The sequence below is a fragment of the Choloepus didactylus genome, chromosome 6 (genome assembly GCF_015220235.1).
Source record: "Choloepus didactylus isolate mChoDid1 chromosome 6, mChoDid1.pri, whole genome shotgun sequence".
NCBI classification, from domain to species: domain Eukaryota; kingdom Metazoa; phylum Chordata; class Mammalia; order Pilosa; family Megalonychidae; genus Choloepus; species Choloepus didactylus.
Window position 1 is genome coordinate 56,432,548 of NC_051312.1, and position 14,497 is coordinate 56,447,044.

The 14,497-nt window shown below is 36.6% G+C and overlaps 1 pseudogene; it reads left to right on the forward strand.

Annotated features, from left to right (window-relative positions):
- Positions 1-302: 302 nt before the first annotated feature.
- LOC119536941 overlaps positions 303-14,497 on the forward strand; it is an 89,091-nt pseudogene continuing 74,896 nt past the window's right edge.

The following is a 14,497-nucleotide window of genomic DNA, read 5'->3' on the forward strand; positions in this document are numbered from 1 at the left end:
GAAGAAAGCAAACACTGGTTCACCACGGTGTTCTGTTACTCTGCTTAAAGTACTGTAAGAGAATCAAGCTGTACAAAATTTTCAGTTAGGTCAGACATCTTCACAGAGAGTGGCCATGGCTTTCCTGCTTCAGCAGTGCTTGAAGGGAATACTGCGTTTTTCCCCCTCAGCAAATCCAAGCCAGCCTTCGTCAACTCCCCACAATATCCTCTGACCACTCCAAAGCCCCCACAGCAGCCTTTCCTCAGCCACCTGGCATGACACAAAGCCAGAACTGCAACTAGAATTCAGAGGCCGCCATCATGTCGGAGCTCTATGCCTCTTACCTGTAGACTTTTACCTGTCTACCTTACCACTCTGATCATGATGATGTGGCTTTGAAGAACTTTGTCAAATATTTTCTTCACCAATCTCATGGAAAGAGGCAATATGCTAAGAAGCTAATGGAGCTGCAGAACCAGAGAGATGACCCACTCTTCTTTCAGTATAACAAGAAACCCTAGCGCTAGAACTGGGAGGGCGGGCTGAAGACAATGGAGTGTGCTTCACACTTAGGAAAAAATGTTGACTCGGTCATTACTGGAACTGCACAAAGTGACCACTGAAAAAGAGGCTCTCCACTCTGCTGACTTCATTGAGACTCATTACCTGAATGAGCAGGTGAAATTCATCAAAGAATTGAGTGACTAGTAACCAATTTGCACAAGATGGGGGCTCTGGAGTCTGGCTTGGCAGAGTTATCTCTTTGACAGGCACACCCTGGGAAAGAGTGATGAGGAGAGCTCAGCCTTAGGCTGGCTTCCCCGTAAGTATGGTCACCACAGCAGGGCATATGTGATGGGTCTACCTTTACATTTTCCACAGTGGTATCAATCCCCCAAGTTCTTTCATTTTTACCATTCCTTCAAATAAAGTAATTTGATATCATTCCCTGCCCCTCCCCCCTCCCATACCCACACACACAGAGGTTTTTCACTCAGAGAATTGCAGTGTTTGGGATTTTTAACCATTTATTGTGTCTTCATTCTTGTCTTACATATACAAAGCAGAAGAAAATAAGACTTCCAATTCATATAATTGAATATTTTGACTGTACTCTTAGTTTTTCAGTACCACGAACAATCTGAAGAAGATTTAAAATATATTAAAAAATTATCAAGTAAAGGAAAAATTAGTTTCAAATTATATTCTCAAATATATTAACATTTGACCTGTGATCAATTATATTCCATTCCTAACAGTTTCTAAATATACGAGTATACAGGGAGTCACTTATTCCTTGAGATATATTTACTCAGAGAACAAAGATGAATATGGCACAGAATCTGTCCCCAAAGAGATTATTTTTGAAAAAAGAGAAATCTTTGTCTTGTATATTTTCAGGTTGAAATTAGTATATTGATGTCTTTTAAGTTATCTTTTAATGTTCTAGTTTAATGGAATCATTGAATGTGGACTTTTATTTGTTGAAGTTTGGTTAGACGGGTTGTCATTCACATGTGGGCTAAAAACTCTCAGTGATTTTATCAGATTCCAAGGGTATCTGTCTGTATTCCTCACTTCATCTGTACTTTATACATATATATACTTTATATTTATATATATATGTATATATATATGGAGAAAATAGTACTTAGAATAAAAAGGAAAACAAAGCAGTTTCATGGTATTTTCTCAAGCTCTGTCACATTTTGCTCAGAAATTTACAAGCATTTCATATTTCATGGAATCCTCACAGATATCCCAAGAGGTTGATTTCATTATCTCTACTTTATTGATGAGAAAACTGTGATTCTAAATGGTGAAGTGACATGTTCAATGTCATATAGCTAATGAATTATACAACTCCACTTCCTGGCTTCCAACTCCAGTCCTTTGACTTAAGCATACTGACTGATGCAGACTTGACCCAGCGTATATATATGGTGAGTTGGAATCACTGCAGGGAGTGTCAGTAAGATAGAGTGTTCAAGCTCTTTAGGGATGCTCAAAGCTACTTTCTTTCTAACTACAAGGAATAGGAGGGCAAATATTTGGTAAAGAAGAGAGAGGACAATTACAGAAAGAGAAAATAAATAGAGGTCCCAACTCTCCTTTTAGTAAAACTTATTCTGTATGCTAATGGGGACTGAGGAATACATGGGAATATTGGCAGATAGTGAAAGAGAACCAAGTCAATTGTACATCCTTAAAGACAGGATATAAACCATCTGATTGTGGACTCAGAGTGGTTGGAATATTGTAATAAGGAGGGCTGGTTGCAAGGAAAATAAAGCAAATTTAGAAAGACTCTCATCCTCATGTTTCACAAGGGAAGAAATGAATATGTAAGACTATAATTTAGCAACATAAGAAAGGGATCCTGCCAGCTTCATCTAGTAACCACTGAATTAACATAGCCAAATCTTATTTTATATCAATTGAAGCAATTTAACTCTATGCCAAGAATACTCCAAAATATTATAAATGGGTGAAGAACTTAACAAAAAATATTGTTATATTTGAGAGTAAATTTATTTTATCCAAGACTAATCCTCTCAAAAGTTACTTCCCAGAAAAGGAGTCGGCTTCTTAGAAAGGTCAATGAAAACTCAATATCGAAGGCAACCAATATTGGTCAAGGTTTAGATCTCTGTCTCCTGATCACTCCAGGGAGGAGCTAATTATATTTTCAACCGTGCTTGCTGGAGCCTACGTTCTGCCATGTCTCATTGCTATGCTTCCTGCCTGTAATCACAGCAGAGGAGAAACTGGTGCTTCCCTAATCATGTGCCACAAAACTAGGGTCAGAATCCGTTTCCATATTCTGGTCCTGCTAGATCTTTGTGAACTTTCCTGTTCCAGTTTGCTAAAGCTTCCAGAATGCAATATACCAGAAATGGATTGGCTTTTACAACTGGGTGTTTATTAGTTCACAAATTTACAGTTCTAAGGCCATGAAAACATCCAAATTAAAGCATCAAGAGGTAGACACCTTGTCTGAGGAAAAGGCTTTGTCAGCTGGCAAGGCACGTGGCTGATATCTGCTGGTCCTTTGCTCCTGGGCTGCATTGCTTTCAGCTTCTGATTCCAGTGGCTTTCTCCTTAAGCATCTGTGGGTTCTCAGTTAGCTTCTTCTGGGCAAACTCTGGACTTCATCTCTTAGCATCTCCAAATGCCTTTCTGTCTGCATCTCCAAGTGTCCAGGTCTGGTTTGATTTTCTTAAGGACCCCAGTAAACTAATTAAGACACACCTTGAATGGGCGGGGCCATAACTCTATGGAAACAACCTGATCAAAAGATTCCACCAAAATAGATCTGTCCCCACAAGATTGCATTAAAGAACAGGGCTTTTTTATGGGGTACATAATGGATTCAAACCAGCACACTCCCTTAAATAAAAGAGCAATGGGGGAAACTCAGATGACCTTTTTTTTCCAATAAAAGGGGCTACAACAGTACTGGTGTGTTTTCCCTCTGGCCATATGCCCATTTCTGCATGACACAGGTATTTAACCTATCAAAGATTAATATCCATATGAATCTTTATATCAAACAGTCAAAATCATGGCAATATTTGTGTTGGTAATAGTTGGCAGAAATTCAGAATTACAAGCTTCAGATATACCGTGTTTTCCAAGATCTTAGAGGAAGAAGAGTTTGAACCACCTTTTCCCTCAATATTTAAATCTAGAATATTCTTTTAATAAGCCAACTGTTTAACCATCATGATTCTTTACTTGGAAATACTAAATCAAGCATAATTGTTTGCTAAATTTAGTTGATATCTTCAAAATAATTTTGGTTTATTTTAATTTTAGATGGCATTTGGGCCAAGAATGAAAAGCAACTTGGAAAGAGATTGGATAGCTCTAGATTATAGTGTACATATTCACATAAATCGATGAGCCATCAGTTTAATTGTAAAACTGAAGAAATACATTAGTAACAACCAATTAATGAAGAAAAACCAGAAATTTATAGATGTCAATTTTTATCTTTAACAAATCTTGACACAGAGTTCTTACAGTTTTTTTTTTCTTCCATGCTGCTGCACTATCAAACTTACTTATTTTTAGAGGCAATTCATAAGTCCTGATTTTATATATATTTTTGTGTATATGTGTATGTATATATATATTGTTAAGATGTCAGCAAAGTTTTTATTATCTGCTAATGTACAGAAATTTCAGCATTCTGCACAAGCTACATTATTTGACTCACTAACATTTAAAATCACAGTCCCTTCATCTCCAAAAATCCCTTCCCACCAGCAACCAACATCAAATATATTTTAAAGATTTTTTTTCCTTTGTAAATCTCAGTCCTTCCCTGCTTCTTTCTCTCTGTGTTCTGGGGAGAGAAAATTTAACTTATAAGTATATTTAATATACAATGTAGTTTTTAATAATAGATGACCAGGAAATTCTTCCATTTACCTACTGTGCTCATTTTACTGAAATGCTTTTATTGGGAAAATCCATTGCTACCACAGAGTTTTGGCACCCACATGTTTTCTAGCAAATCAGTAAGTTACGTAACTTCTCAGAGCATCAGTCTTCTCCATGTTGTTTGGGTAAGAGTGCAGATCTCTTTCTCTTCAAGTGTGCCTTCTTTTAAAAAATATTAAAATTCTGGCTACTCTGCAGAGGCCTCTTTTCGAGAGTACACGTGTTGAGGATCTCCGAGTATATTTTGTTACTTTAATCTACAAGGGCCATGGTCCCTGAGGCAAATGTTAATTCAAAAACTTATATATCCACCATGAAATATTTATATTTATCATTTCCTGACACTCTATCCTAATAATTATATGTCCAAAGGCATATCATCCAATGATGACCAGGCATTAAATCAATGATCACAGTCTACAGTTATTTCTGATTCAGCTCTTAAAATAAGAAAATAATTTTTCTGTATTATTTTCTTCTGGTAAGAGACATACAGTAATTGGATGCATGATTCCAAGTAAAGAACTACATTATGTGTGTATGAAGAGACATAAATATTTGCACCATGCAACCTCTTTCGTCAATACCTTTGTAAATTTTGCTACTTGGTGGCAGTGATGTGTCTTCTTCGTTGTCTTACCTCCAAAACTTTAACTCCATATCCTCTTTTTCCTTTAAATGTGTGAATTAGAGGTATTTATTTGAAATGTAAATTGTTGTGTTTTCATAAAAATCCTGTCACCAAGGATTATTTCTGTAAAGATTTTTTTTTTATTTTCATGGTACAGAATTCTTCAAAATTAGTAGCAACTGTACAATTGAGGTATTTCCCCTCATTCTTTCCTCCCCACTGTGTATTATAAATTTGGGTATGTATTCACTATCTATGAATATTATTTTCTCTTTTCTGATTTTCATTTTCATATCAGAATCTGAAAGTGTTTTGATGATGTTATTATGAAACTAAGGTTTCTGTGAGAGATACGCTGACATTATTAGAGAATGGTTATATCTGTTTTAGAGATTAACATAAAATCTTGCTATGTAAATTAATTAACCCCAACTTACTATGAAACAATTGAAATTCTTTTAGATAGCAGTAGCAATATGGTGGTTGACTCGTGCTTAAATCTGCAATGGTGGAATAAATAATATAAAAGCAACATAATAAAGCAAGGAAATTTTGTTAGGTTTATTTATGTATTTATTTATTTATTAAATTCAGTTTTATTGAAATACAGTCACACACCATACAATCATCCATGATATACAATCAACTGTCCACAGTATGATAACATAGTTAAGCGTTCATCACCACAATCTGTCTCTGAACATTTTCCTTACATCAGAAAGAACCAGAACAAGAATAAAAGATAAAAGTGAAAAAAGAACACCCAAATCATATCCCCCCATCCCACCCCATTTGTCCTTTAGATTTTATCCCCATTTTTCTACTCATCCATACACTAGATAAAGGGGGTGTGATCCACAAGGTCTTCACAATCACACTGTCACCCCTTGTAATCTACATTATTATATAATTGTCTTCAGGAGTCCAGACTGCTGGGTTGGAGTTTGGTAGCTTCAGGTATTTACTTCTAGCTATTCTAATATAGTAAAACCTAAGAGGTGTTATCTATATTGTGCATAAGAATGTCCACCAGAGTGACCTCTCGACTCCATTTGGAATCTCTCAGCCACTGAAACTATTTCATCTCATTTTGCATCCCCCTTCTGGTCAAGAAGATACTCTCAGTCCCACGATGCCAGGTCAACATTCATCCCCAGGAGTCATATTCTGCATTTCCAGGGAGATTTACAACCCTGGGAGTCGGGTTCCACGTAGAGGGGAGGGCAGCGAGTTCACCTGTCGAGATGGCTCAGTTAGAGAGAGAGAGGGCCACATCTGAGCAACAAAGAGGTACTCAGGGGGAGACTCTTAGGCACCATTACATACAACTTTAGACTCTCCTTTGCGGTAACGAGCTTCATAAGGGCAAGTCCCATGCTCGGGGGCTCAGCACATCAAACCGCCAGTCCCAATGTTTGTGACAGCATCAACACCAGTCCAGGTGAGGATGTCCAACACATCTGCACCTTCCCCCAGATCCTCGGGGCTGGGGAGGGGGAGGCTGTAAATATGTTTTTTATTATCTGCCCAAATTACTCTGGGATGTGTCACTATTTCACTCCAGCCTATACTAACCTACCGTATCTCACTTCCTATTCAAAGTTCCATGCAGTTGTGGTGTTTGAACAAATCGACTGTAGAGTTGTACTGTTTAGAAAACTTAGATCCTATACCAAATAGATATCTCTTCCCTTGGTCTCATTTGGAAGTTGAAGTTTTAAAACACAGTCAGTTTCAACCTTTACCCTTTGGCCTGGCTTGCCCTGGTCTTAACCAGACCTGCTTCATTCATATCACCAATTGAAGTCTGGGCTCTTTTTCAGCTTTTTTTTTTTTTTTTTAACAGTGACTGTATGCACTAATACTGACATTCATATCTGCCAAGCTCTAGCTCTGAGTTTCAGGTGTCTCAGAGATACGCATTGTTCCAGAGACCAATCAGGTTATATGCTAGGGGATCAGCATCTCAAAGTTTAGAGATAGGCATTACAATTCAGGGATAGAGTTAACTGCTGTAAGAGCTTACAATCTAGGGACTATTACAATAATTATGTCCATGTTAGGCTATGTTCTAAGATTCTATTCTGAGTTTACACATTGTAGTTAGTCCACATTGGTGAGACATTAAACTGTTTGCCTTTATTTCTGGTATACTTCACTCAAATACTGTGTACAGGATCCATTCACCTCATTATGTTTCTCACAGCTTCACTCCTTCTTGTAGTTGCTCAATGTTCCACTGTATGCATACACCACATTACAACATTCCATTCTTCAGTCAGTGTACCCTCAGGTCATCCACACCCTTTGCAAATCATGATTACTGCCTCCATGAACACCAGTAATGGGTTGGAAAGATATCTCCACACACACACAAACATAAACGAACTTTTTAACTTAATTAGGAATTAAGCTTTCAACCTCTACACACACTTGGAAAACAGCTAAGTCATCAAAGTGATAAAGTAGGTTTATAGTTTTCTGATTTACTGGTTTAAATTTGATCAAAGTCAGAAAATATGAAATAATACATGGTTATTCTGAAATAACCTGTTGATTTTCACTTAAATGGAGAGTTTACTTGTATTTGAGCTTCAAAAGTGAATGAGTTGGAAACAGGTCAGACAAACATTCAAATCCAATCTGTTCTAGTCTGCTAATGCTGCCAGAATGCAAAACACCAGAGCAGGATTGGCTTTTATAAAAGGGGGTTTATTTGGTGTGCTGGTTTGAATGTATTATGTCCCCCGGAAAAGGCCATACCTTTTAATGCAATCTTGTAGGGCAGACATTTTAGTGCTGATTGGATTGGAATCCTTTGGGTGTTTCCGTGGAAATGCGCCCCACCCAACTGTAGGTGATAACTCTGATGAGATAATTTCCATGGAGGCATGGCCCCACCCATTCAGGGTGGGCCTTGATCAGTGGAGCCATATAAATGAGCTGACAAGCAGGAGGAACTCAGTGCAGCTGTGAGTGATATTTTGAAGAGGAGCTACAGCCAAGAGGGACACTTTGAAGAATGCACTGGAACTGAGAGAGGAGCTTCAGTTTACAGAGACATTTTGGAGACAGCCTTTGAAAGCAGACTTTTGCTCCAGAGAAGCAAAACTGAATAACTGAATAACCAAATAAACCCTCTTTTTATAAAAGCCAATGCATTTCTGGTGTTTTGCATTCTGGAAGCATTAGCAAACTAGAACATTTGGTTACACAGTTACAGTCTTAAGGCCATAAAGTGTCCAAGGGAAGGCATCAGCAATTAGGTACCTTCACTGGAGGATGGCCAATGGCGTCCAGAAAACCTGTTAGCTGGGAAGGCACATGGATGGTGTCTGCTCCAAAGATCTGGTTTCAAAATAGCTTTCTCCCAGGATGTTCCTCTCTAGGCTGCAGCTCCTCAAAAATGTCACTCTTAGTAGCACTTGGGGTATTTGTCCTCTCTTAGCTTCTCCGGAGCAAGAGTCTGCTTTCAACGGCCGTCTTCAGAATGTCTCTGTTCTGAAGCTCCTCTATCAGTTCAAGTATGTTCTTCAAAGTGTCCCTTTTGGCTGTAGCTCCTTTTCAAAATGTCACTCTCAGCTGCACTGAGTTCCTTGTGTTTGTCAGCTCATTTATATGGCTCCAGTGATTTAATTTAGACCCACCCTTAATGGGTGGGGCAACACTTCCATGGAAATCATCCCATTAGAGTCAACCTAATCCAAAGGTTCCAACTTAATCCCCACTAATATGTCTGCCCCACAAGATTGCATCAAAGAATATGGCTTTTTCTGGGGGACATAATACATTCAAAGCAGCACACAATCCAAATATTATCTTTAAGATTCTAATAAACACTGTTCTAGGGACTCTAGATATTATGAAATTTAGAAAATTATGTGTTTGCATTTAAAGTTGGGAATATATAGGGTATATGCTTATTAAATTTTATTAAATTTTAAGTAGTATTATACAAAGCAACCACCTAAAAGATAGTGTATATGGAACAGCTATCTGTGAATTGCCTTAACAATGGGAATTTAGAGGAGGAGAGAAACATGTAGGGACCTAGAAACTGTCCCCTAGGACCATTATGATAGTTTGACAGCAAAAACATCCTCCCATTGACTCCCAATTGTCCCAGAATTTGACTGGTCACAGGAAGTCCTCTTCCTTTAATTATGAACACGCCTTCCTCTTTTGAAATGTCCCCAAACTGCTTGCTTGGCTCCTTGTAGGCCACCAATAACTGCCAGTGAGCCTGAAGACCCATTGCCCATTTCAAAAAATGTCACCTTTATAGAACGGCTTGTCCAACAGAGACTGTCTCAGTCTTTCTTCCTTTTACTCTATAAACTTACCCTCCTTTCTGACATCTCTGAAATGCTGATGAGAAAAAGTGACATCAGATGGATTCCCTTGCTACAAGTTTATGGATAAATGGCCTCTGTTAAATTTGTGTTAGTTTAATTTTGTCTTCAAGTAAGACTACTGGGTGACATAATTATTTATATTGATGGTTTAATGCCATCAATGAGCAGCAAGATTGGATTATGTTAATTTGAACATCAAATTTATTCTGAATGGTTTTCTGCTCTGGGAGTACAGTACTGAAGTCTAAATATGCTTGAAAATTATAATTAATAATATGTTTTTAAAATTATTATGTATAATTTAAGGTGTCCTGTTTTTTTCTTTAAATGGTCAGAAATTAAAATTATAAAGAAAAAATGAAAATATTACTTAAATTGGACAAAATAATTAAAAAAATAATATTGTTAAAGAATAATTTTCAAGAAAAATTTTAGCTTTCTTGCATATATCAAATAAACCTGCATTAAATATTTTATTTAACTTATTAACTAAATGAGGGAACCACTAAGATGTTATAAATGATGCAAAGGAAAATCCAGAGATATATACATAGGTAAGGAATATTAAAATGACTTTGCAAATGAACATAAAATTGGTTTTCCATGGTGGTATTGTTAGGGGAAAGTCAATTACACCTTCCCAAGACATAATTTCTTTGTTAATCTATGAAGAAGAATTATTTTGCATTACCGTCAAGTATCTACATCTTATAATCTTCACAGAATTGTAAAATAGCCCTTTCAAAAAAAGTACATATGCATATTCTTAGAGGTTCAGATAATCCCTCAGAGACTCTAGCATTCCATTGAAAGGATATCCAGTAATATTTTTTGCTTATTCCAAAGCCTTAAATTTTTCTTATGTTCTTCAGAAAGATAATGAAAATAACCCAGAAAAATGATATAAATGAAAAATGCCATTAATCATGCTCAACTTGAATCTGTGTATAACTCAGTTGTGTTTATTTGTTAATATTGATAGAATTAATATACCACTGGCAAATAAATTAAGGAGGGTGAGGGAATCTAGAATTAGAAATTTAGTGAAAGCATATGAAAATTGTACTTCATTATATATCTTGGTTTTAATACACCTGGAGTGCTATTTCTTAAAATTTCCAAACCTGTTACTGGGAATAATAGTAAAGACCCTGTTAAAGATCAAAAATTAAATGGATTAAATCATGATAAGGCATATAATAATAGATAACACTTACATAGCAGTCACCTTATGTATGAGGTCCTATTCTAAATAACTCACTTATATTCACTCATTGAATCTTTCCAAAAGCCTTATGGGAGAGGCAGCCCCCTCATAAATACGAGAAAACAGGTGTCAAGTAAAAGTGAGAAAATCTATGATATTAAAAATGTCATTTGCTGCTTAGGCTCCTGAAATTCTGAAGTGCTCAGAATCAGATCTGCTCCCAACCCTATTCCACATTGGAAAGCATCTTTAAAATTTATGAAAATATGTGTTAAAGAATGCTCTTTTTAAAGGAGTTTAGGTTCTCACATTATTCTCGTTCGGAGAAACTACACTTTTCTATGATAATCAATTTTGCCATGTTATTACAAAGCTAAAAAAAATGGCTCTCCTCTTCTAGTTTAGTTTCCATAATTTTTAATGGGGTTGCCTTAGCATAATAAATACTTATTGCCATTTTACCTAGCATAAAATTGTTTAATGAACACTTTTTGAGTGCATAATATACTATGCACTGTGCTATATGTTAGAAATGGAAAGGTTGCGGAGTGCTCTGCTTTAAGGGAAATTATGAGATATTTGCAGCCACATACTTCTTACGCTTTCTACTTCACAGGATCCTAAATTGCAAATACCTGGAAAATAGTGGTATATAATTCATCCCATTGGATTATTTTTATTGTTTAAAGAGAATGTGTATATATATATAACCCCATTTTATTGAGCTTTCTTTATTGTGCTTCAAAGATATTGTGTTTTTTGCAGATTTAAAGTTTGTTGCAGCTCTGTGTCGAACAAGTCTATCAGGACCATTTTTCCAACAGCATGTGCTTAATTTGTGTCTGTGTCACATTTTAATTAAGGTATATACATCGTTTTTTTAGACATAATGATATTGCACACCTAATAGATTATAGTATAATGTAAACATAACTTTTATATGCACTGGGAAACTAAAAAATTCATGTGACTTCCTTTATCGCAATATTGGCTTTATTGGAGGGTGGTAGATGGACAGGGGAGTGTCTGGAGCCAATATGTCCATATTTCCAAAGCATGCCTGCAGTGATCTTTGGAAAGCACCTCATAAACAAATCACAAGTAATTGAGACAATTAACGGTTACTTGGAGGTATTTTCTAGTAACTGTTGATTAATAAAATAAGAAAGCACATTTACTGACTTTAATAAGACAAAATAGTACCATATACTGTTCTTGGAAGTGACAGCAGCAGGCAGAAGGAAAGAAGGAGGACTCAAAACTTACTGGGAATTGGAAGCTTGATTTAAAGTGGACCTGTCAAAATGAAGGCTTGTTTGGGATCAGATCAGTATCATGATACAACAGCCCAGGATTGGTGGAAACAGAAAGGTGATGATTTTGAGATAAGGAACTCAAAGAATTCACAGGAAGTAATCTGCTGAGGCTTTCCATGAAGAGTTAATGGATTTTTCCAGAGCAAGTTCCTGTAATGAACATTCAAATCATTTGCTTTGGCAGGACAGTACAGGAAGAGCAAAGAAATACTAATGAAGAGAGTAGAATAGCAAAGTCATGTTAATGTAGACAGAGGTAATTTTGTTTCACTGTCCAGGCAGAGTAATGAGGATAGATGGGTTTTGGTATTCACATTACAGTCAAGTAGAAGAGACAGACTTGGAGATAAATAATTTCAATAAATCTATGTAAGTATATAGTGCCATATAGTTCAGGAAAAGACATCTCAGAAGACTAGTGTTCTGGTTTGAATATATTATGTCCCCCAGAAAAAGCCATGTTCTTTGATGCAATGTTGTGGGGGCAGATTGATTAATCTTTTTGATTAGGGTGTGACCTCTTGATTGTTTGTATTACCCACCCAACTGTGGGTAATACTTTTGATTAGATTATTTCCATGGAGGTGTGACCCCACCCATTCAGCGTGGGTATTGACTGATTTACTGGAGTACTTTAAAAAGAGTCATGCCAGGCCCGGGAGCAGCTGCAACTTACAGACACATTTTGAAGACGGCCATTGAAAGCCTGAGCTGACATTTTGGAGAAGGCTATTTTGAAATGCAATCTAGGAGCAAGCAGATGCCAGCCACGTACCTTCCTAGTTAGCAGAGGTTTTCCGGATGCCATTGGCCATCCTTCAGCAAAGGCACCTTACTGTTGATGCCTTAGCTTGGACACTATTATGGACTTAAGACTATAACTTTGTAACCAAATAAAACCCTTTTATAAAAGCTAATCCATTTCTGGTATTTTGCATAAGAGCAGCATTAGCAAACTGGAACAACTAGGAATGTAGATTATGGATAAGCCTGGTAAAAGAAAAAAACCTCCATGAATCTCCAATGGAAAATCCAACTGTTTATATAGTCTCCTCCCTGAGTTATTTTAGAACATGTTCACAGCTGTGGTGTACCATCATATCCAATAATCAGTATTGCTGGCTTCTTTAACATTTCTGAGTATTGACTGTACTGACCTGACTTCAAATCTAACTTTGTTACTTTACTGATACAGGATTTTGCGAATCATATCACCTTTACCTATGTTGGAGAAATAATCCTGTCAGCAAAAAACCCTTGGTAACTATGCAGAGGAGAGAGAACAAAGTCTAGTTTTGAGTAAGCACTAACAAATTGACATGCATGTAAGGGAGCATGAAAGTAGCATCTCATGTATTTTATACAGCAAAGCAGAAGAAAGTATATCATGGCAGTCTTCTCTCTGCTTCATGAAAGATCCTTGAGCTAATTCTGGAAGTATATTCTAGAGGTTATTTGATTTGAACCTGGAAATATCCCTTTATTTAAACAATGACAACAAAAAATAGGAAGATGGGCTTAATCCAGAGATTTATCCCTATTCCAAAAGTTAGAGTTTGGACTCAAATTCAACATGTCTCCAAAGAAACAGAAGAGAAATGAACTCCTTGCCCTTTGCAAATGGAGAATCTCATTTTCATATACTGTTACATCTATGATTTGTTTGTGCTATTCTCAGATGTCAATACAGAACTTTTCCATTTTTGAATGTGAGTTAAACACATGGGTTTTGTGCCAAAAAGGAAACGCACAACAGAATAAACAAAATAAATTTAACTTGCTTTGTGCCCTTTCCTCAATGTAGTAGTTGAATTATGTACCCCCAGCAAAAGACATGTTCTTAATTTTAATTCATCTTCCTAGGAGTGTAGAAAGAACCTATTTGATGATGCTATTTTTACTTAAGGTGTGACCTAACTGAAACAGAATGGGCCTTAACCCATATTACTGGAGTCCTTTATAAGCAGAAGAAATTTGAACACATTCAGTAAGAGAAGGCTACAGGAAGAAGCCAGAGATCAGCAGAAACCAGAAGAGCAGAAACAAAGAGACCTAGTTCACTATGTGATAGGAGGTAGAGATGCAATCCAAGAGCTCCAGGGATTGCGGAAAGCCAGCATTAGAACACTACAGACTTTAGGGAGAAAGCATGGTCTTGCTGACACTTTGATTTTATACTTCAAGCCATGAAACCATGACAAAATAAATTCCTTTTGTTGAGCCAATGATGTGTGGTATTTGTCATAGCAGCCTAGCAAACTAAGACACCTAGTGTGCTTCCTTGCTTTATTATGGATTTCCCGTTTTACCTGCTTTGAGATAATGTTGTTGATGCAGAGCAAAGAAAAAAGAGGCAATGACAGAATCAAGCATGGGTCTATTCAGTACAAATCCCTGCTAGTAAGAGATTTGATGATTTGATAACAATTCTGAATGACTCTTTGAAAGCTAATTTAATTTTCTGTTTATCACCAAGGTATGGCTATGCAGTGCTTTGATAAGGTTGTCTTCCATTAAGTTTAAGTTCTACCTGCAATTTTACAGCTCTTGATAAATC